General features: G+C 44.0%; 1 long non-coding RNA gene across 1 annotated transcript in view; it reads right to left on the bottom strand.

The window, feature by feature from the left end:
* Positions 1–5,761: 5,761 nt before the first annotated feature.
* Positions 5,762–22,402, bottom strand: part of LOC137649623 (uncharacterized) — a 32,190-nt gene continuing 15,549 nt past the window's right edge. The window contains exon 3 of the long non-coding RNA XR_011045793.1: positions 5,762–5,903. This is a non-coding gene — a long non-coding RNA (uncharacterized lncRNA). The remainder of the gene's footprint in view (positions 5,904–22,402) is intronic.

The following is a 22,402-nucleotide window of genomic DNA, read 5'->3' as shown; positions in this document are numbered from 1 at the left end:
AGCAGGCAGCCGCAGTGTCAGCTGAGCGCACAACCGTGGCAGGTTGTAGGTTAACGGGTGCAGCGTCAACCTTCTCAGCACGATACTCCTGCATGAAGGAAGCTAGCTGAGTCTGCATAGACTGCAGCAAAGACCACTTAGGGTCTACAGCGGTGGGTGCGGCAACAGACGGAGTGATTGCCTGCTGCGGAACCACTCTACCTCTCTTGGGAGGTGTGCAGTCTTCGGAAGACTGCGGCGAGTCCGAACTGACCCAGTGGCTACACCTGGGCCGTTGGACTCGCTCGGAAGGGACCTTGCGCTTGAGAGGTCGTGAGACCTTGGTCCAGCGTTTCTGACGAGAAACTTCTTCCGCAGACGAGGAATGAATGGGCTCACTCGTCTGTTTGTGGGTGGGACGATCTCTGCAAGATACGTCCTCAACCACTGAGGGTACATCTGTACGCTGATCAAGGCCTGTCGAACCCTTTGGTCCTTCGACATTGCTTCTCCCCTGGGCTTGGGAGCTTGCAAGAGGTCCCGGACTGGGAGGACGACTGGCACGAACAGATGCACCCTCATGCGTAACACTGACACTTTTCACTGCACTTGCACTCACTACACTTCCCACTGCACTTTTCTCCTTCAACTCTTTGACGTCGGCCAAGAGTTGATTGCGGTCATTCGCTAATGACTCAACTCTGTCACCAAGAGCCTGAATGGCACGCATCATATCCGCCATCGAGGGTTGATGAGAGCTAGTAGAAGGGTCGGGTGTAACCATTACAGGGGAAGGAATAGGTTGAGGGGCATGGGGAGAGGAAAAATCAAAAGAGCGAGACGAACTCCTCCTGATCCTATCCTTCTCTAGCCTACGTGCATTCTTAAGGAATTCTTGAAAATCGAATTCCGAAAGCCCAGCGCATTCCTCACATCGATCTTCCAATTGACAGGCTTTACCCCTACAATTGGAACAAACGGTGTGAGGATCTATAGAGGCCTTCGGAAGACGCCTAGAACAGTCCCTAGCGCTACACTGCCTGTACTTGGGGACTTGAGTAGGGTCAGACATCTTGAATTAGTCAAAGGGGGAAATCCAAAATCTATCCAAGTCGTCAACAAATAATCCAAAATCTAATCAATGAAAGCTTGATAAGTATTGATGATAACTCCTGTACAGCGAAAGCTAATAACTAGAGAGAATACATCACCAAATAGCGTGAAAATCAACTCCAGAAACAACAGCGTATCAAGTAGGTCTTGCCGGTGGCACGACAGAGAGAAAATTGGTTCTTTGTTGACAAGAAGTACTGGAGTACCTGCTCGACAGATGGCGCTGTTGTTGTACACCCCCACCTGTATAGCGATCGCTGGCGTATCCCGCCCGTAGGTTTTTTCTGTCGGGCAGCAGAGCTGCAGCTACATGATCACCGGGTAAGATTAATATTGAAAATTTCCTAGTTTTGGGCATGAACATAAATGTTCCATATTATCTCCTTTGCACAAGTCATAAACATCATTTATGTATTTTCTCCTGAAACTTGCTTTTAGTTTGAGCAGCCTCGCCTACATTATAAGGATTGCCTTTTCTATATCTACTGTATTTCTCTGATTAAAGGCTGTGGGTCATTCTTTTCTATAAATTCCAACTTTCTCGTCTCTTTCTTCTTTTCTTCAATTGTTTCCTCGTCTTTTCCATATATTTTTCTTAGCTCAGTACAGTAATACTTTAAGATACGAGCATAATTCTTTCCTGGTCCGAGCTCGTAAGTCAATTTGCTTGTATATCATTTCAATTTTTCCCATATAAAATAACTGACAAAGTTTTAATCCATTCCGGCCCTCCAAAAACACACAAATATAATAACAGTGGAAAAAACAGGTTTTAATTGCTATACACACAAAATGATATAATGAGGGAAGACTAGCAGTGAAGAGGCTCAAACAAGCATTCTGGCCAGACTAACCTGAAATATAGAAGAAACTAATTTTCTCTTGACAAGCTGGTGCCAATAGAACATGAATATCGAGTGAAGTAATGAAATGCTGTGATATATTTCATCATAAAAATTTCCTTTTTCTACCACATTCTAGCCATGAATCTTAGCACTCTATAGTTGTGCACTTTCATATTTATCATTTTTCTGTTAGTGCCAAAGTTTCAAAGCACAGGCCCCTATGCTGGGGCCTGTGAGGATTTCAACAGCCAAACGCAATTGGGAAAAACCCCTACAGTTACGCTATGAAGTACTGTAAAAGTTAAAAGTGGTTGAACAGCAAGATGGAAGACAGGCAGCAGGCCTATGGGTGAAGTAGAGGGAAGTAATGTAAGTGCAGCTAGGGGTAGAAGGAACACATAAAAACCCTAAGGTAATGCCTAAAGTGTACTGATGGAAATAGATCGCTCCCCCTAAAGGGATTGAGTTTTCTGTAATGGTTTTAAGAAAGCATCAAAAGGTTTTGCACTGTACGCTTACAATATACAGTAGAGTAGTTTTAATTTCCAATAGTTTAGCAATCTCTTCTCACTTCTTAGAAGGTCCTACATTTTTCTCCTCCCCACTACCCACAATACATGCTTCACTATCCTTCACTAAGATCTGATATCCTAACTCTGAATGGTAAATCTATTTACTTCTCTTCACCATCTGCTCTTTTTATATTCACTTGCATTGTACTGTAAGTGATACGTGAAAAGTTACATGCTGTAAGTGTGTATGTTCTCTCCCATCTCTTAGTAACTACATTATGTGGCTGAGCATTGCTTATTATGTAAAAGTTGCACATTACCATTAAACTGTGGGAATGATAACTAAAGATATACAGCTATTTCAATTCCAACTAAAATTGTTTATTGTCTCGCACCATACTTGAAAATATAGTGAACAATATAATAAAGTTATATAAATCTATGTAGACTTTAAGATGTGCTATTAAATGAATAGAGTAGGTGGATGTAAAAGGGAGCTAGTGAGGGTTGAAGAGCTAATAAAACCGGGGGTAAAAAGTAAATGTCAGGAAAGGTTGAAAATGGCATATGACGAGGTGAGAGTAAGAGAAACTGCTAATTTAGAGGAGTGGAAGTTAGCAAAAAAAAATTTTGTTGGGATTGCAAGTGATGTATGTGGCAAGAAGGTTGTTGGAGGCAGCATGAGGAAGGGCAGTGAATGGTGGAATGAAGGAGTGAAGGTAAAAGTGGAAGAGAAAAAGAGGGCTTTTGAAGAATGACTGCAGAGTAATAGTATAGAGAAGTATGAAAAATATAGAGAGAAAAAGGTGGAAGTAAAGCGCAAGGTACGTGAGGCAAAGAGGGCAGCTGACCTGAGGTGGGGTCAGGAACTGGGTCAGTCATATGAAGAGAATAAGAAGTTTTGGAAAGAAGTGAAGAGAGTAAGGAAGGCCGGCGCAAGAATTGAAGAGACAGTGAAAGATGGAAATGGAAGGTTGTTAAAAAGAGAGGAGGCAAGGAAAAGGTGGGCGGAATATTTTGAAAGTTTGCTGAATGTTGAGGATGATAGGGAGGCAGATATAATTGCTGTTCCAGGTGTTGAGGTGCCAGTGATGGGAGATGAGAATGAGAGAGAGATTACAATAGAGGAAGTGAGGAGAGCACTAGATGAAACGAGAGTAGGAAAAGCATCTTGTATGGATGGTGTGAAAGCTGAGATGTTGAAGGAAGGGGGTGTGACTGTACTTGAATGGTTGGTGAGATTGTTTAATGTGTGTTTTGTGTTGTCAATGGTACCAGTAGATTGGGTCTGTGCATGTATTGTACCACTATATAAGGGTAAGGGAGATGTGCATGAGTGTTGTAATTCAAGAGGTATTAGTTTGTTGAGTGTAGTTGGAAAAGTGTATGGTAGAGTACTGATTAATAGGATTAAGGATAAAACAGAGAATGCAATCTTGGAAGTACAGGGTGGTTTTAGAAGAGGTAGGGGTTGTATGAATCAGATTTTTACAGTTAGGCAGATATGCGAGAAATATTTAGCAAAAGGTAAGGTGTATGTTGCGTTAATGGATCTGGAGAAAGCATATGATAGAGTTGATAGGGAAGCAATGTGGAATGTGATGAGGTTATATGGAGTTGGTGGAAGGTTGTTGCAAGCAGTGAAAAGTTTCTACAAAGGTAGTAAAGCATGTGTTAGAATAGGAAATGAAGTGAGCGATTGGTTTCCGGTGAGAGTGGGGCTGAGACAGGGATGTGTGATGTCGCCGTGGTTGTTTAACTTGTATGGTGATGGAGTGGTGAGAGAGGTGAATGCTCAAGTGCTTGGACGAGGATTAAAACTGGTAGGCGAGAATGATCATGAATGGGAGGTAAATCAGTTGTTGTTTGCGGATGATACTGTACTGGTAGCAGACACAGAAGAGAAGCTTGACTGACTAGTGACAGAATTTGGAAGGGTGTGTGAGAGAAGGAAGTTGAGAGTTAATGTGGGTAAGAGTAAGGTTATGAGATGTACGAGAAGGGAAGGTGGTGCAAGGTTGAATGTCATGTTGAATGGAGAGTTACTTGAGGAGGTGGATCAGTTTAAGTACTTGGGGTCTATTGTTGCAGCAAATGGTGGAGTGGAAGCAGATGTACGTCAGAGAGTCAATGAAGGTTGCAAAGTGTTGGGGGCAGTTAAGGGAGTAGTAAAAAATAGAGGGTTGGGCATGAATGTAAAGAGAGTTCTATTTGAGAAAGTGATTGTACCAACTGTGATGTATGGATCGGAGTTGTGGGGAATGAAAGTGATGGAGAGACAGAAATTTAATGTGTTTGAGATGAAGTGTCTGAGGAGTATGGCTGGTGTATCTCGAGTTGATAGGGTTAGGAACGAAGTGGTGAGGGTGAGAACGGGTGTAAGAAATGAGTTAGCGGCTAGAGTGGATATGAATGTGTTGAGGTGGTTTGGCCATGTTGAGAGAATGGAAAATGGCTGTCTGCTAAAGAAGGTGATGAATGCAAGAGTTGATGGGAGAAGTACAAGAGGAAGGCCAAGGTTGGGTGGATGGATGGTGTGAAGAAAGCTCTGGGTGATAGGAGGATAGATGTGAGAGAGGCAAGAGAGCGTGCTAGAAATAGGAATGAATGGCGAGCGATTGTGACGCAGTTCCGGTAGGCCCTGCTGCTTCCTCCAGTGCCTTAGATGACCGCGGAGGTAGCAGCAGTAGGGGACTCAGCAGTATGAAGCTTCATCTGTGGTGGAAATGTGGGAGGTTGGGCTGTGGCACCCTAGCAGTACCAGCTGAACTCGGCTGAGTCCCTGGTTAGGCTGGAGGAACGTAGAGAGTAGAGGTCCCCTTTTTTGTTTTGTTTCTTGTTGATGTCGGCTACCCCCCAAAATTGGGGGAAGTGCCTTTGGTATATGTATGTATGTATGTATGTATTAAATGAAACAATACTGTAAGTAAAATATCAGTACTGTATCTAAAATTCTATAAAAAAAAAAAATTTAATTTAAAACACAAAATAAGTTAAGTTAATAATATACTGTATTTGATAATCTGTTCAGTACTGTACCAAAATAAACTTTCTCGTATTTTATTGATAAACATTTACTATACCTTTGAACCAGTGTAAAATATGTAATTTCTTATTTTAAAGTAGTTGCCTAAGTTTATCTTTCCCTAATGTGCTAAGTTATTGGGTATACCAGATTATCAATTCTTCATTCTACTCTCAATCTCATAATATGGCTTATATAATTTTACGTATTTTGAATAAGAAAATACAATACGACAAAAAGCCAAAATTAGGTCTAGAACTTACAAGGATAAAAAATTAAATATAGGATAATCAAAAAATACTTTATTACACAAAAAAAGAACTTTAGATATAAGAGTATGTGCTTATCATCACATCATCTCCAGTGGCATATATCCATCATTCTCACAGCTGAGGTAAGTTAGTAAAAATTCAGATCTGAAACAGGATTCTGGAAAGAATAAGAAAAAACTACAAATATTTTTAGAATAAGAAAAAACTACAAATATTTTTAGAATAAGAAAAAACTACAAATATTTTTAGAATAAGAAAAAACTACAAATATTTTTAGAATAAGAAAAAACTACAAATATTTTTAAATTATTTATATTTTTCCTAGCTATATAAACCAGTCATTTAAATGGGTTTACTCCATTGCTGTGTAGCTACAACCAGAATTAAGGATATTGTGGGATTCTGGTAACATTACATGGTTGCGAGCATCCCATCCATGCTGGGTAGGAGCAGCTGGGTTAGCATGACTCGCACCAATTACTTTCAGTCAAGGCTTCAGGGGTATATGAGGCGGGAAATTTAGATTAAATTACTCAGGTTTGTATGGCTATGAAAAAGACAAATTATTTTTAAATTTTTCACTGTACTGTAGTTTGTTCCTATATGAGATACAAACCATTGTTATTTAAATGTGGAGTCTTCCTTAGGAGGGAGGAAGTCTCAGTGGAAGATAGAGTTTGCTCGACCCTTGATCCAAAGAATAATAATAATGACAATCTTAACTGGCTTGTAAGTGTGGCAAGGTTGTGATGTCAAACTCATAAACAAAAAGATGAGTGACTGAGTCACAGCCCCAACAAGTTTGTAAGAATATATGAACCAACTTTTTCTTAAAATTTTAGTACAGTATGTTCAAACTTTATAAATAAGTGACAGAGATATTCTTATCTTCATAAGTGATCTATGATGATACTCCCAAGGAAGGGATATCCAGAAGAGAAGAAGAAAGAAATCCTTCGTTCAACTTTTATACACCCTTATGCTGAGAATAACTGATGATTGTGACAAAAAGTTAGCCGTCCTGCAAATGCATAAGTCTCAGACTATTTGTTGAGCAGCCACTGCTGGACCTAAAGAGAAATTATCCAGCAATCTGTGGATGTAGTCTTTTAAATAATGTGTGATGAAAGTGGTTTGTCTCTTCCAAACATCAGAACTAAGGAATTCAAGATACTGAGTGGTTCTTGCGGACCGATAAGGTTGCAGCAACATCACACATGTATTTTAAGAGCTTAGGGAGGGTTCCAGACAGAGCTTCTCCCAAAGACTTACAAATCTTAAGTATGACTTCACGTAACCAGAAGTATGAGGTATACTGTATTTGGTTATTACCTTCTTGGTTTGACTTGGGCTTACAAACAAGTTTGGGATGGATGGTCATAAGGGAGCAGTTCTTTTAAGGTAATTATGAACTGTTCTTACAGTTCTTACAGAACTAAGTAAAAGACTGTTCGGATCATCAGTTACCTCCTTGATCGCCGAGATGGAGGAGTCAAATCTATTATCATTAATTGATGGATTTTGGGTTTTGGTAATAAACTCTGGATAAAAAGATAGTGACATCTTTCCATCCTCTGGAGTGTGAAACAAGATGAGACAGGCCATGTAGCTTGCTCACTATCTTTGAAAAGGCTAAAGTTAGAAAGAAGACCATCATGAGAGTGCCCTTTTAAGTGACTTTAGAACCTTAAATCACATTCCAAGGTTAGGGTTTGAATTCCCAAGGTAGGCAAGACTGCTCAAAACACTTTATCATTGCTGGGAGTTCCCACGAAGAGCAGAGATCAATTCTCTTCAGTTTGAAAACCTGGCCTAAGGCTGAGCAATAGCCTTTTCTCGAAGTGACTGAGAGAAGTTTCTCCTACCATCGGAAAACTAAAAAGTCTTCAATCAGAGGAATAGTGACCTTCAATGGAGCAATACCCCTTCTACGACACCAATCACAGAAAAGTGAACATTTTGCTCGATAAATCAATGCGGAGGACTTTTGGAGGTAACCTTAAAGTTATTTTGCAGTCTATCTCGCAAAGCCTTTATTTTGAAGGAGGTGCTGCATAACCTCCAGTCGTGTAGAGATAGACAGTGAACTGCTTCGTGAAACTTTTTCACATAAGATTGACGAAGGTTTTACCTTGGAACTTCTATGAAAAGATCTCAAAGATCTGTGTATCACGCCAAATGAGGCCACCTTGGCACAACTAATGTTACTCTTGGGATTTTTTGATGACCTGATTTTGTTCAGCACCTGACAGATCTGGCAGAATAGGGGAAAAGCATGAACATCCATTCCGTCCTACAGATGTTGGAATGCATCCTCCATCACCGCAGCTGGGTCTGGAACTGGGGATCAATACACAGGGAGTTTGTTTTTCAGATAAGTGGCATACACGTCTATAATCGGATAACACCCACAAAGTCAGGAGACTTGAGGATTCAAAGATTATTAAGAACCAACTATCATCCATAGTCTGCTCAGATTGTCTGCTATTAGATTCCTCTTCCCTGAAATTAACTGGGCTGAAAGGTGAACAGCATTTATTTGGACCCAATTTTGTACTACCACTGCTAACTGGCATACCAGATGGAAAACAGAGCCCCCTGTTTGTTGATGTAAGTCACTACATTATTATTATTATTATTATTACTAGCTAAGCTACAACCCTAGTTGGAAAAGCAGGATGCTATAAGCCCAGTCCTCTTGTTTCTCATCACACTACCAAGTGACCTTTGATTGACTTTAAAAAGTGGAGTAACGCTAGGTACACTGTCTTCAACACAGTATAATTCAAGTGGTAGGCCTTATCTTCCTGTGACCATGTGCCTGAAATTTATTCCTCTCTTACATGGGCTCTCCACACATGGCAAGAAAAAATGTTATTTTCATTAGTAAAATAAATTTTTGAATATACTTACCCGATGATCATGTAGCTGTCAACTCTGTTGCCCGACAGAAATCTACGGTCGGGATACGCCAGCGATCGCTATACAGGTGGGGGTGTACACAACAGCGCCATCTGTGAGCAGGTACTCGAGTACTTCTTGTCAACAAGAACTCAATTTTCTCCTCGGTCCACTGGTTCTCTATGGGGAGGAAGGGCGGGTCCTTAAATTCATGATCATCGGGTAAGTATATTCAAAAATTTATTTTACTAATGAAAATAACATTTTTCAATATTAATCTTACCCGATGATCATGTAGCTGATTCACACCCAGGGTGGTGGGTGGAGACCAGCATACATGTTAACAAAGAAGCTAAGTATCCCGTATCTTATTTTAGCCGTTATTCAAAATAACAAACATAAAATAAATAAGTACCTGGTAAGGAAGTCGACTTGAACCATTACTCTGCCTTTTTAAGTACGTCTTCCTTACTGAGCCTAGCGATCCTCTTAGGATGCTGAGCGACTCCTAGGTGCTGAAGTATTAAGGGCTGCAACCCATACTAAAGGACCTCATCACAACCTCTAATCTAGGCGCTTCTCAAGAAAGAATTTGACCACCCGCCAAATCAACCAGGATGCGGAAGGCTTCTTAGCCTTCCGGACAACCCAGAAATATTTCAAGAGAAAGATTAAAAAGGTTCTGGAATTAGGGAATTGTAGTGGTGGAGCCCCCACCACTACTGCACTCGTTGCTACGAATGGTCCCAGAGTGTAGCAGTTCTCGTAAAGAGACTGGACATTCTTAAGATAAAAGACGCGAACACTGATTAGCTTTTCCAAAAGGTTGCGTCGAAAATATTTTGCAGAGATCTATTTTATTAAAAGGTCACGGAAGTTGTGATAGCTCTAACTTCGTGTGTCCTTACCTTCAGCCAAGCTTGGTCTTCCTCATTCAGAAGGGAATGAGCTTCTCGTATTAACAGTCTGAAAATAATAGGATAAAGAATTCTCTGACATAGGCAAAGATGAATTCTTAACTGAACACCATAAAGCTTCAGACTGGCCTCATAAAGGTTTTTAAAATAGAACTTGAGAGCTCTACAGGACATAATACTCTTTCTAGTTCCTTTCCAACCATATCGATAAGTTTGGAATAACGAACGATATTGGTCAAGGCCGAGAAGGCAGCTTGTGTTTGGCTAGAAAACCAAGATGTAGAACATGTAGCCGTTTCGGATGAAAATCCGATGTTCTTGCTGAAGGCATGAATCTCACTGACTCTTTTAGCTGGTAAAGCATATCAGGAAAAGAGTCTTAAAGGTGAGATCTTTCAGGGAGGCTGATTGAAGTGGTTCGAACCTGTCTAACATAAGGAATCTTAGAACCACGTCTAAATTCCAACCAGGTGTAACCAAACGACGCTCCTTCGTGGTCTCAAAAGACTTAAGGAGGTCCTGTAGATCTTTATTGTTAAAAAGATCTAAGCCTCTGTGACGGAAGACTGATGCCAACATGTTTCTGTAACCCTTGAAAGTGGGAGCTGAAAGAGATCGCTCTTTTCTCAGATATAAGAGGAAGTCAGCTATTTGAGTTACAGAGGTACTGGTCGAGGATACGGATACTGACTTGCACCAGTTTAGGAAGATTCCCCACTTCGATTGGTAGACTCTAAGGGTGGATGTTCTCCTTGCTCTAACAATCGCTCTGGTTGCCTCCTTCGAAAAACCTCTAGTTCCCGAGAGTCTTTCGATACTCTGAAGGCAGTGAGACGAAGAGCGTGGAGGCCTTGGAGTACCTTCTTACGCGTGGCAGACGTAGCAGGTCCCCCCTTAGGGGAAGAGTTCTGGGAACGTCTACTAGCCATCGAAGTACCTCGGTAAGTTATTCTCTCGCAGGCCAGAGGGAAGCAACTAGTGTCAACTTTGTCCCAACGTGAGAGGCGAACTTCTGCAGTACCTTGTTGACAAACTAGAACGGAGGGAATGCATATAGATCTAGATGAGACTAATCTAGTAGAAAGGCATCTAAAAGAACCACTGCTGGGTCTGTTGAGAGCCTCTTGGACATCGAGGTTGCGAAGAGATCTATGGTTGGATGGCCCCAGGTGACCCAAAGTCTCTTGCATACATCTCTGTGGAGGGTCCAATATGTTGGAATTATTGTCCCTTCCTACTGAGACAAACTGCTAAGACATTCAAGTTGCCTTGGAAGAAATTTGTTACTAGTGAAAAGTCTAGACCTGTTGAACAGGAGAGGAGGTCACTAGCGAACTCGCACCATGTCAGAGAGTAGGTCCCTCCTTGCTAGGAGATGAACATCAAAGCAGGGAGTTGTCCGTGTTGACCTCCATTACTTTGTCTTGAAGGAGAGACCTGAAGCTTTTCCAAGTCAGACTTACTGCCAGAAGCTTCTTGCAGTTAAAATGCATTGTCCTTTGACGCGAGTTCCATAATCCCGAGCATTCCCTACCGCCTAAGGTCGCACCCCAGCCTACGTCCGATGCGTCTGAGAAGAGAACGTGGTTAGGAGTCTGAACAGTCAGGGGAAGACCCTATAAAAGGTTGATAAAGTCCTTTCCTCAGGTTAGACCAGACTTATCTTCCGGAAACCGGGATCGAGACCGCTTCTAGCGTCTTGTCCTTTTCCAGTGAAGAGCTAAATGAAACCGAAGAGGACGGAGGTGTAGTCTTCCAAGTGACACCAAATGCACCACGGATGACAGTGTCCTAACCAGACTCATCCACAGCCTGACAGGGCCGTATTCCTTCTTCAGCATCTTCTGGATGGATAGCAGGGCTGGGGATTGATCTTCTTGTTCAGCCATGTCCTCATCAGAGGGTTCCTCATCCGAAACTGATGAGGAAACGGCAACGGAGTGGGCAACGTCTGACTCGCTGAATCCGGTCGCACTGGTGGATGCGTGACGGAGCCGGACACAAGATCATGGTACTGCTGCACAGTCTGTGAACTGTCAACCATGGGGAAGCGAGGAAGTACAGCGACAACCCGAAACTGTCTAGACTGTCTGGGTAGTACAGACAACCCCTTATCGGGTTGCTGAGGTTGCCGCACTGCGTCACAACAAGTCACCTCTGCTGGTTGTTGAACGTCTTCCCAGTGACACACTGAACGTCCACAACCACCTCCGAGAGTAGCATAACATCAACGTGCGACTGGCAACCCACACTGGGTCGCACCGGTGGAGGAACCATCTCAACTGGCGGACGTGAGTAGGATACCTCAGCGTCAACAGGGCGTACAACCAACCGGTAGGAAGGTCGTTGGCAAGAAGGGTCTTCTCCGTAAAAAATCCTCTATCAAGGACTAAGCTTGGACTGCATGTCTTGCAACAAAGCCCAAGGTCTATGGGAGCAGGTGTGGCAACAGACGGGGTTAGCGACTGAAGCGGAACCATTTACCCTCCCTGGAAGCATGTTATGCTTAAATAAAAGTCCATAGGAGGCTAAGCAGCTTAAGGCTCCTCTCCAAATGACAGAGTCCTCAAGGGAATATCAGAAGGAGGGAGAACAGCACTTTCTCATCTACAGGAACCATATCCGAGAAAAGCTAGGTTCTCTCAGTGAGGGTTTCACTGGTGCAAAAGCAGCAGACCAGAAGGCAACGTTATGAAACTGCTTGACAGTCTGTAACTGTATGACAGTTTGTGAGTTGGCAACAACCAAAGTTGTGTGGGGAAGCCTCAACTCCTGACTAACTAGTTTGCTGCTGGCGAGTGGCGGTAACCACAGTGTGTTGCGGAGGCTGACACACCGTGTCAAAACACGGCAGCTTGTGGTAGCTCACGCACGGCAACGGAGTGCTCTGTGTGTGGGAGTCATCATACATCTGGCAGGGTTGACTGTGCATGGGTGGAGGAGCTCTCACAACAAGAGTGTGAGAGCAGGAAGCCATGCCGGGCGCACAACCGTGGGAGGTGTAGGCCCACGGGTGCATCGTCAACCTTCTCCGCAGTCGGAGTGTGGGAGCTGGCAACAACAAAAGCAGAGTGCTGGTGCGTGGGAGGGGCTGCGGTGGGTTGAGGAGCATGCGGTATGGTATGCGGAGCATGCTGTAAGGTATGAGGCTCATGCTGCATGGTATGCGGAGCATGCTGTAAGGTATGCAGAGCATGCTGCATGGGCTGCGGAGAATGCCGCATAGTGCTGGAACCCGGCAGCTCTACAGAACCTTCCCACTGCTGATGCGGTAGCTCACGCATGTTAGCAGATGGTGCAGCAAGAACATGCGTCTGGCAGGGTGGACTGCGCATCGGTGGTGGAGCTCTCACAGGTGGAGGGTGGGAGCAGGCAGCCGCAGTATCTGCTGAGCGCACAACCTCGGCGGGTTGTAGGTTAACAGGTGCATTGTCAACCTTCCAGCATGATACTCCTGCATGAAGGAGCAAGCTGAGACTGTATAGTCTGCAGCATGGACCACTAGGGTCTATGAAAGACAACAACAAACGGAGCTACTGTCCGTTGTGACTGAGGGTCTAAAACAGCTGGTGCGGCAACAGACGGAGTTACTGCCTGTTGCGGTACCACCTTGCCTCTCTTGGGAGGTGTGCAGTTGTCGTACTGCAGCGAGTCCGAACTGACCCAGTGGCTACACCTAGGCCGTTGGACTTGCGCGGAAGGGACCGACTTGCACTTAAAAGCTGCAAGATTTGGTCCATGGTTTCTGCGAGAAACCTCTTCCGCAGACGAGGAATAAATGGGCTCTCTCGTCTTTGTGTGGGTGGGGTGATCACGTCGGCAACGTGTGTAGATACACCCGAAACCACGGAGGGAAACGTCTGTTCGTCGATCAAGGCCTGAGGAACCCATAAGTCCTTCGACATTACTTCTCCCCTGGGCTTGGGAGCTTGTAAGAGGTATCGGACTAGGTGAACAACTGGCACGAACAGACGAACCCTCGAACGCAACACTGTAACACTTTGCGCATATCACTTTATCACTTTTGATTTTCTATTTGCACTTATTTCACTGAACTCGAAACTTTAAGTGGTTTGTACCTGAAACACGCAATCCTATCCTTCATTAAAAGGTAGTAATTGCGAAAACAGTATTACAATGTAAAAGAAAAACATAATGAAAGATAAAGAATTCAGTGGCTGGAAAAGAGACTAAACACTAGATCAAATAAACTACGTTTAAAATCTCTCACCGCATAAAGCCTGGGAACAAGAATAAAACTCTAGAAACGTTTTACCTTCTTCCCCTATAGCGACTAGGGAGAAGAGCAAAAAACGAGAACAACGTTACCCGCTTGAACGAAATGTTTATCCTCCTCTCTCTCCCTCCGTCTCTATCTCTCTCTCTCTCTCTCTTGACTTAGAACCTGAGAGATGAGCCCAATTATATATATCGTTAAAACATATTATTTGTTAAAGGAAAAAAACTGAAAGGTTTCCCAAATAAAAAGTTCCTTTATTAGAATTAAAACCATTTAAGCTAAGAAAGAATGAACGAAACGCTAGAATCGGTTTACTCTTACTGCAACGTGAAACCGTGAAATACTCTCTCTCTATCGTAACGATAGAGCGCAAGTTGAACGTTCTGAACGTCAACAACTGCGGAGACTAAACAAAACGTTAGTTCAACTTTGAAAACAGTACGAGACTATCAAAGAAATTCTTTCAAAAACATTAAAATTAAAATAGCATAAATTCTTAACAGGAAAAACGATATGACGGGCTCAATGTTAATTAACTTCGGTTCCAAGTAAGGACCGCCTACTATTAGGAAAGGTCGCATATAAACAAACATAAAAATTAATTTTTATAAGTTTATAATAAATGGAAAGTTAATCGAAGAGGCCTATAAATGGCGGAGAGATATAAAATAAATCTATAACTTTGTTAAGCAAAATTACCAAAAACCTAAACACACTTCCGTCTAAGGGAAGGGTGGGTCATAAAAAGTGAAAGAGAGTCTATACTCTCTTCGACACCAACACTTCCGTCTAAGGGAAGGGTCGGCCATTTAAAAGTGAAAGAGAGTCCATACTCTCTTCGTCACCATAATTAAATCAAATTAATTCCAAAAGCTTGCTAAGCTAATGATAAAGCTTCCTGAATAGCGAAGGCTAAACTCTAGAGCAAATACATCACCAAATCGTGAACAATAACTCCAGAATCAACAGCGTATCCAAGTAGGTCTAGCCGGTGGCACGACAGAGGAAAAATTGAGTTCTTGTTGACAAGAAGTACTTGAGTACCTGCTCACAGATGGCGCTGTTGTGTACACCCCCACCTGTATAGCGATCGCTGGCGTATCCCGACCGTAGATTTCTGTCGGGCAACAGAGTTGACAGCTACATGATCATCGGGTAAGATTAATATTGAAAATTAAGAAACTCTGGAGTTGGCATCTATTGTCATCTCTGTATTTTGCCCAGGAGACTCCTTGATCATAATTGAAATTGGATCGAGACCTCTAAAATTGTACTCTGATTTATCACAGAAGTACTTTGCTCTTGTTTCGCGAAAGGACGCGAATTCTTAATTTTCCCTGAAAAATGTCTTACCTCTCGTTTGGATCCTGATGAACGAGTTGAAGTAATAGACCCAGAACAAGGAGAATTAAAGTTAAAATGAGTGTAAGACTCATGGACATAATGTGAGGGAGAAGGGGAAAAAGGTTTCCTCTCCTTCCCTGAGCTAGAAGACTGTGGGGAAGAAAAAGACTGCTCTGGTGCATCCCACCAAGAACGTCTGTATCTCTTTACCTAATAATATAGCGTGGAGTCTGACCTCCATCTCGAAAATCCATTGTCTGTTTGACCAAAGGAAATGGCGAGCATGGCTCCGCTGCCTGTTTCTTCTCAAAACCATGTGCTTGTCTGGGTTTATTATCAAAATTGCCCATAGCTACTTTAAATGATCTAAAGACAAGCATACAGTACTTAGTATTTCCATTTCTAGATGCCCTTGAAAGGGTATAGGTTAGTCTCGTAGATAATGGAAAACTCATTCCCGTTACGTCAACACAAGTTGTTGTAGCTCAAGAGATGGCAAGCCTGTGTCTCGCTTGTGAACGAGATGGGATAGCAATGCATTCAGCTGATGCATCTGTTTGATAAAGTGATAAAGGCACACTATTATTTGTTTGCATAATCCCTGACTGATGCATTTAAAAAAGTACAATTACAGTGCTTGTATCTGAAAGCAAGTGTGGAATTCGTTTATGACCCTGTGGCTGCAGAGCTAACATTGCACTTGTACTTGGACGATACAACGAAGTCTGTAATTACTAGTGAGATCTTCCTGAAAAATCTGAGAAAGAAGCAGTTAGTCTTCCTTAGAGAGAAGCTGGTTGCTTCCTTTTAAGGGGAAGACTTACCTTTAGGACCTCAAGGAGTTAAAGGAAGGTTAGAATTGTCGCCAGTGCGGATAGGAAAATAATAAGCTCCTAACAAATCTGCATCTGTACCTGGTGAAATAGGCTGAACTGTAACCTTTCAATGTGATGCTTGTTTAGGCGTACATTTAGGTGATACCTTTAAAATTCTTACCCTGATCTGCAAAATCTGAAACAAAAATATGATCTATTGAATTAATCCCACTTGTGGGGGGAGATGGAGACCTGTTAAAGTTCACGTAAGCTGGTGATACCTACGTAATTTGTAACATCTTTTGGTTGTAAATGAGCTGAAGGCAAAGGATCTAAATCAATGTGTAAGGTCTCAGGTTCAATAAACACAATAGGTGATAACACATCAACAAAATCATGCACAAAATGGCTGTATCCCTGGGGTATCAGATTTTCAGGAAACTCCAATAAGGATGGATCTCACAGAGAAATGTTAGGAGTTGAGAAGGAAGGCTTCTGCTTTTTGCTTTTAGGAGAGCAAGAAGCAGAAGAGGGGCAATCCCTCTTAGCCTTGTTCTTCCGACGACTATTATATTTTTCCCCATGAGTGCAAAATTCACAAGTAGAGGTAAAGGAGCACCGCTTACCATTACAGTACACCCAAGACAAAAAGGACGGGGATTTACCTCCACTCAGCTCATGAGGGTGCCGCGAGTACTACCTTCAAAACCAGGGCAGGTTCTCATATTCATTTGGAAAACAATCATAATAAAAACTGTCCTGTGTAGAGAAAAGTCACAAATTGAAGCATAGCGTGGACAGCGGTCAAGCAGCATGTGTAACTAGAACGATGGCCAGGAGTTAGAAGATGTGTCATACTAACCTAGCCACTCCTACTCAATGTGGGTGAGATGCTGGCAACCATATAATGTTACCAAAATCCCACAATTTCCTTAATTTTTGTCATAGTTGAATAGTAACAGAGTAACCCCATTTAAATAAAGATGGTTTGTATCTCGTGTAGGAACAAACTTCATATTATATTAGGTAAATAAAAATTGGAAGTGAATACTGCTGACACATCACTTATAATCATTAAATGCTATACTGTACTGTAATTACCTAGTGAAATAATGTTTTTTTTTTTTATTTAAGAACTACAGTACTCTACTTTGTTAACCATGCAAGAGTTGAAAATTTTGGCATACTGGTTTATGAAAAAGAATATATACTATGTATAATGTACTGTACTCAATTCAGACTAAAACAAGCAACATGTAAATAAAAAAAAATCAATAAGTTTTTGATTCTCAAATTCTAGTTTCCCTACTTCCTATATCATATTCACTTCATCAAAATGTAGATTTCTCATTTATAGTAAAATTAAAACTTAACAGTTACACATTTGGTCATTTTAATTTGGCCAGCACCTTTTATTACTCCTGTTATTACTTGTGCACTATCCTTTATTCATCACAAGACAAACACAAATAAACTAGATTCCTGTACAATATTTCAACCCAAAACAGCATAAGGCATCCACAATACTGAAATATTTGAAAAAAAATCCCAAAACTGCTTAACAGTATTGAGCCTTCAGGATGCAAAACTAAGAGATCAAACACTTGATATATAAAAATGTTGCTGTATCATGAAGAGGCCCTAAATCACACTATAATATAAGAATATCTTTTCAAATACTTTACAACAGAAATATTCATTCTTACTCAATTAAAATGACAAATTTGAAAGTAAATACTATTTTTCCTAACTACACAAACCTTGAGCTCTTTACTATGGGATATGACAAATTCGTAGGTAATTTGTATTTTTCCTAACTATACAAACCTTAGTTATTTAATATGGGTAATTACTTCAGTGTAGCTGAAATGACAAGCCATTAGATTTTTAACGAGGGTTTACTACCCCACCGCTAGTTAGCGGGGGGTAGGGAGGGGTAGCTTGCTACCCACCCACCCCTCACACACACGACTGTGAATATTTCACTTTGGTCAGAGGTAGGACTTCACGGGGGACAGGGCTGGCAGCAAAGTTTGATTAAATAGCTAAGGTTTGTATAATTAGGAAAAATAAAAATTACATACGAATTTGTCATTTGTTCTGTAACTGAAATACAAACCACCCTATTTAATATGGATGACTCGCCCCTTAGGAAGGGTGGTAAGTCCCGGCCATTACTGGCTTTGGCTTTGCCCGGGGACTCAATATTTGAGTGTGTAAGTACTCAATAATAAGGAGTCCCTGCGCCTCGCTAGCATTTGCTGTGCAATTGCTGCGGCCTACATAAGCTGTGTGTGAAGGTAAGTAGTGTGACACATCCTAGGAAGTTGACCTGGAGTTCTTCAGATGGAATTCTAGGCTAGGACTCTCCCAATACCACCACCACGTCAGGGTATGGGGACGTGACAGTATTAACCTTAATACTAGGAACACAAGGAAGCATGGTTTACCTCCAGTGGTTTGAGGTCAGCTGTGCAGAGAACCCAGGATGCTGCTTTCTCCAAGGGAGGAGAGGATGAAGAAAAGAATAAGGGCCAGACAAACCTTTTCATTCATGCAGACTAAGACCGGGTAACAATGCCCTCAACTCTCTGCTACATGTCCAATAAGGAGCCTGAGGTTTAGACCAGCTGTTGTGCAGCCACCACAGGGCCGATACAGAATGTATCAAGTCTCCTTTGTGTCACGTCTTGCAGGTAGTGGGCTGTGAAGGTCGTCTGATGCTTCCACACCCCAGCTTGCAGGACCTGCGTCACTGAATAGTTTTTCTTGAAAGCCAGGGACGTAGCTACGCCCCTAACATCATGTGCTCTAGGGCGACGTGACGGAGGAGGGTCAGGATTCAAAGATAGATGTATCATCTTGCGAATCCAGGCCGAGATGGAATTCTTGGTGACCCTCCTCTTCGTTCTCCCGGTGCTCACAAACAAGGCTTGCACCTGGGGACGAACTGCAGCCGTTCTCTTAAGATACAGCCTCAGACTCCTTACTGGGCACAGTAGGAGATGGTCTGGGTCATCTGTTACAGAGCGAAGACTCAAAACCTGGAAAGAGTCGAACCGAGGGTCCGGCACTCCCGGATTCTGAGTCTTGGCAACAAACTCAGGGACGAACCTGAACGTTACCTCCCCCCATCCCCTTGAATGGGCGATGTCGTATGAGAGACCATGAAGTTCGCGGACTCGTTTGGCCGAGGCCAAAGCTAGCAGGAACACCGTCTTCCAAGTAAGGTGGCGATCTGAAGCCTGGCGTAATGGTTCATAGGGAGGTCTCTTAAGAGACCTGAGAACTCGAACCACGTTCCATGGAGGAGGTCTCACTTCCGACTGAGGGCAGGTAAGTTCATAACTCAGTATGAGTAGGGAAAGTTCCAGCGAGGAAGAAATGTCCACTCCTTTGAGCCTGAAGGCTAGACTTAAGGCTGAGCGATAGCCTTTCACCGCCGAGACTGAAAGGTGCATTTCTTCCCGCAAATACACGAAGAACTCCGCTATTGCTAGAATAGTGGCATCGAGTGGAGAGATACCCCTTCCACGACACCAACCACAAAAGACTCGCCACTTCGCCTGGTAGATCCCTGCGGATGACTTTCGCAGGTGTCCAGACATCCTGTTCGCAACTTGATGCGAAAATCCTCTCTCAGTGAGGAGATGCTGGATAGTCTCCAGGCGTGAAGTCAAAGCGAAGCTACAGCTTTGTGAAAGATGTTGGCGTGTGGTTGTTTGAGTAGCTCTTGTCGTGAAGGGAGTTCTCTCGGAAGCTCCGTGAGGAGTTGCAGAAGATCCGGAAACCATTCTGCGTGATGCCCTAGCGGAGCTATCAGGGTCATGGACAGATTGACCGATGTTCTGGTCTTGTTGAGCAACCTCCTCATCAGACAGAACGGGGGAAAGGCGTAGACGTCGATGTTGTCCCACCGTTGTTGGAAGGCATCTTGCCAGAGAGCCTTGGGATCCGGGACTGGGGAGCAGTACAGCAGAAGTTTGAAGTTCAGCGCTGTCGCGAACAGATCCACAGTCAAGGAACCCCACAAAGTCAGGACTTTGTTGGCTACTTGACGATCCAAAGACCACTCGGTACTCACTATCTGCGTCGCTCTGCTCAGACTCTCGGCGAGCCGAAAGTGTGATCGAGTGGACTTCGGTCCATTTCAGTATCTCTACTGCAAGATGAGACAGCTGTTCTGAAAAGGTACCCCCCTGCTTGTTGATATAAGCCACTACAGTTGTGTTATCCCTCATCACCACCACATAGTGGCCCGCCAGGACTTGGTGGAACTGTTGAAGAGCCAGGAATACGGCCTTCATTTCTAGCAGGTTTATATAGAGGTACTATTCTGATTCTGACCACAGGCCTGAGGTCATGTGGTTCAGAACGTGGGCCCCCACCCTTTCTTTGAAGTGTCTGAAAACAACATCAAATCTGGGGGGGGGACGAGAAGATCCACTCCCTTCCGTAGGTTCTCGTCTCCCACCCACCACTGAAGGTCCGTCTGTTCCGCAGAACCCATGGGGATCATAGTGTCCGGAGAATCGTGACCTTAATTCCACAGAGACTTTAGTCGCCACTGGAGAGATCTCATTCTGAGGCAACCATTGGGAACTAGACGGGCCAGAGATGAGAGGTTGCCGAGGAGACGTAACCACGCTTGGGTTGGGAGCTCTTCTCGTCTGAGGAAAGGCCTCGCGACCTTCCTAAGCCTTTCTATCCTGTCGTCTGATGGGAAGGCTTTGTGGAGATTGGTGTCTATCACCATGCCTAGGTATACCAGTTTCTGAGTGGGCAGCAGGGAGGACTTCTCGAGATTTACCATGATCCCTACATCTTGGCAAAGTTCCAGAAGTTTGTCTCGGTTACGAAGAAGGGTTGACTCCGAGTCTGCTAGGATCAGCCAGTCGTCCAGGTAACGAAGGAGACGGATACTGATCCTGTGAGCCCATGATGAAATCAGGGTGAACACTCTGGTGAACACTTGCGGTGCTGTGGAGAGACCGAAGCACAGCACCTTGAACTGGTAGATCTTGTTGTCTAGGCTGAATCTTAAGTACTTCCTTGAAGACGGATGGACTGGGATCTGGAAGTACGCGTCCTTCAGGTCCAGTGTGCACATGAAGTCTTGTGGTCTCACTGCAAGCCTGACCGTGTCTGCCATCTCCATGCTGAACGGTGTCTGTTTGACAAACCCGTTCAGGGTTGAGAGGTCAATGACTGGTCTCCAGACTCCAGACGCCTTCTTTACAAGAAAGAGTCGACTGTAGAAGCCTGGGGACCCGTCGACTACCTCTTGAAGAGCGTCCTTCTTCAACATGGTCTCGACTTCTGCCCGAAGGGCTTGCCCCCTTACCGATCCCATGGTAAGGGAGCTCAACGACACTGGATTCGCTGTCAGGGGAGGTAGAGATGTTGAGAACAGGACGCGATATCCATGACCGATCACGGAGATCGTCCAGGGATCTGCCCCGAGTTCTGCCACCTTCTTGCGCAACTCTGTAGGCATCCCCCCACTGGTGAACTTGCAGGGAGACTGCCAATCCTAGCGTTTGCGGCCTCGGCCGCTCCCTCTAGGATTTTTTCCTCCCCTGGAGGACTTTTTGCCCCTCTTGCCCTTGGCAGGAAAGGGCTTAGACACCTTAGTCTTTGCTGCTGTTGTCTTCTTCGTATTCTCGGCAGGACGGGGCTGTTGGGTTGCTGGAGGTTTGTAGGGCCTCGATGTTAGGGCCCTATGGTGAAGGGAATCCTGGTTGGATTTCCTCCACCTCTCAGCGGCCTGCTCCACGTCCTTAGGCTCAAACAGATTCTTACCGAGGACGGAAGAATGTCTGAGCCTGCTCACGTCAGTACTGGGGACCTTTTGATGGAATCTCTCAGCCACTGTGTCCCGTCGTTTCAGGATCGTGTTAGCCCACAAGCTCGAGACTTGGTGGGCTAGAAACTCGATGGTCCGCGTGCCTGAGCAAAAAGGGTCTCCAATGCCCTCCTGGTGCTTTCCTTGGACAAGTCCTCAGACCGCACCAGGATGCCCAGAGTCCCTAGCCAGATATCCAGCCACGAGGTTGCCTGCATGACCTACTTCGCAACCTTCTCCTGGCTTAAGATCTCTGTTGCCGAATACGAGACGTGCCGGTTGGAGAGTCTCTCTAGAGGGGCTCCCCCGGTAAGCTCTTCCAGAGAATGGTGCAAAGGAAGAGCTAAACAAGTCTCCACCAAGATCTCAAAGTACCTCCTCTGATGGACTCGAGGAGGAGGGAGGAACTTGTTACCGGTGCTGGACTTGCTGGAGGAGGCAAGCTCAGAGAGCTGGCCTTCGACCTTGTCTCTGGCACTCTTCACCCCCTGTGACCAGGGCAAAGCTGCACTGGCCCTAGAAGGCTTCTGGGTACCGTAGACTCGGTCCAAGACCGTGTCCTTGCCCTCACGAGGGGGGATCTCTGGGTCCGGA

This window comes from Palaemon carinicauda, chromosome 11 (genome assembly GCF_036898095.1).
Source record: "Palaemon carinicauda isolate YSFRI2023 chromosome 11, ASM3689809v2, whole genome shotgun sequence".
NCBI lineage: Eukaryota > Metazoa > Arthropoda > Malacostraca > Decapoda > Palaemonidae > Palaemon > Palaemon carinicauda.
Note: the sequence above shows the minus strand (reverse complement) of the source record. Positions and strands in the feature narration are given on the sequence as shown.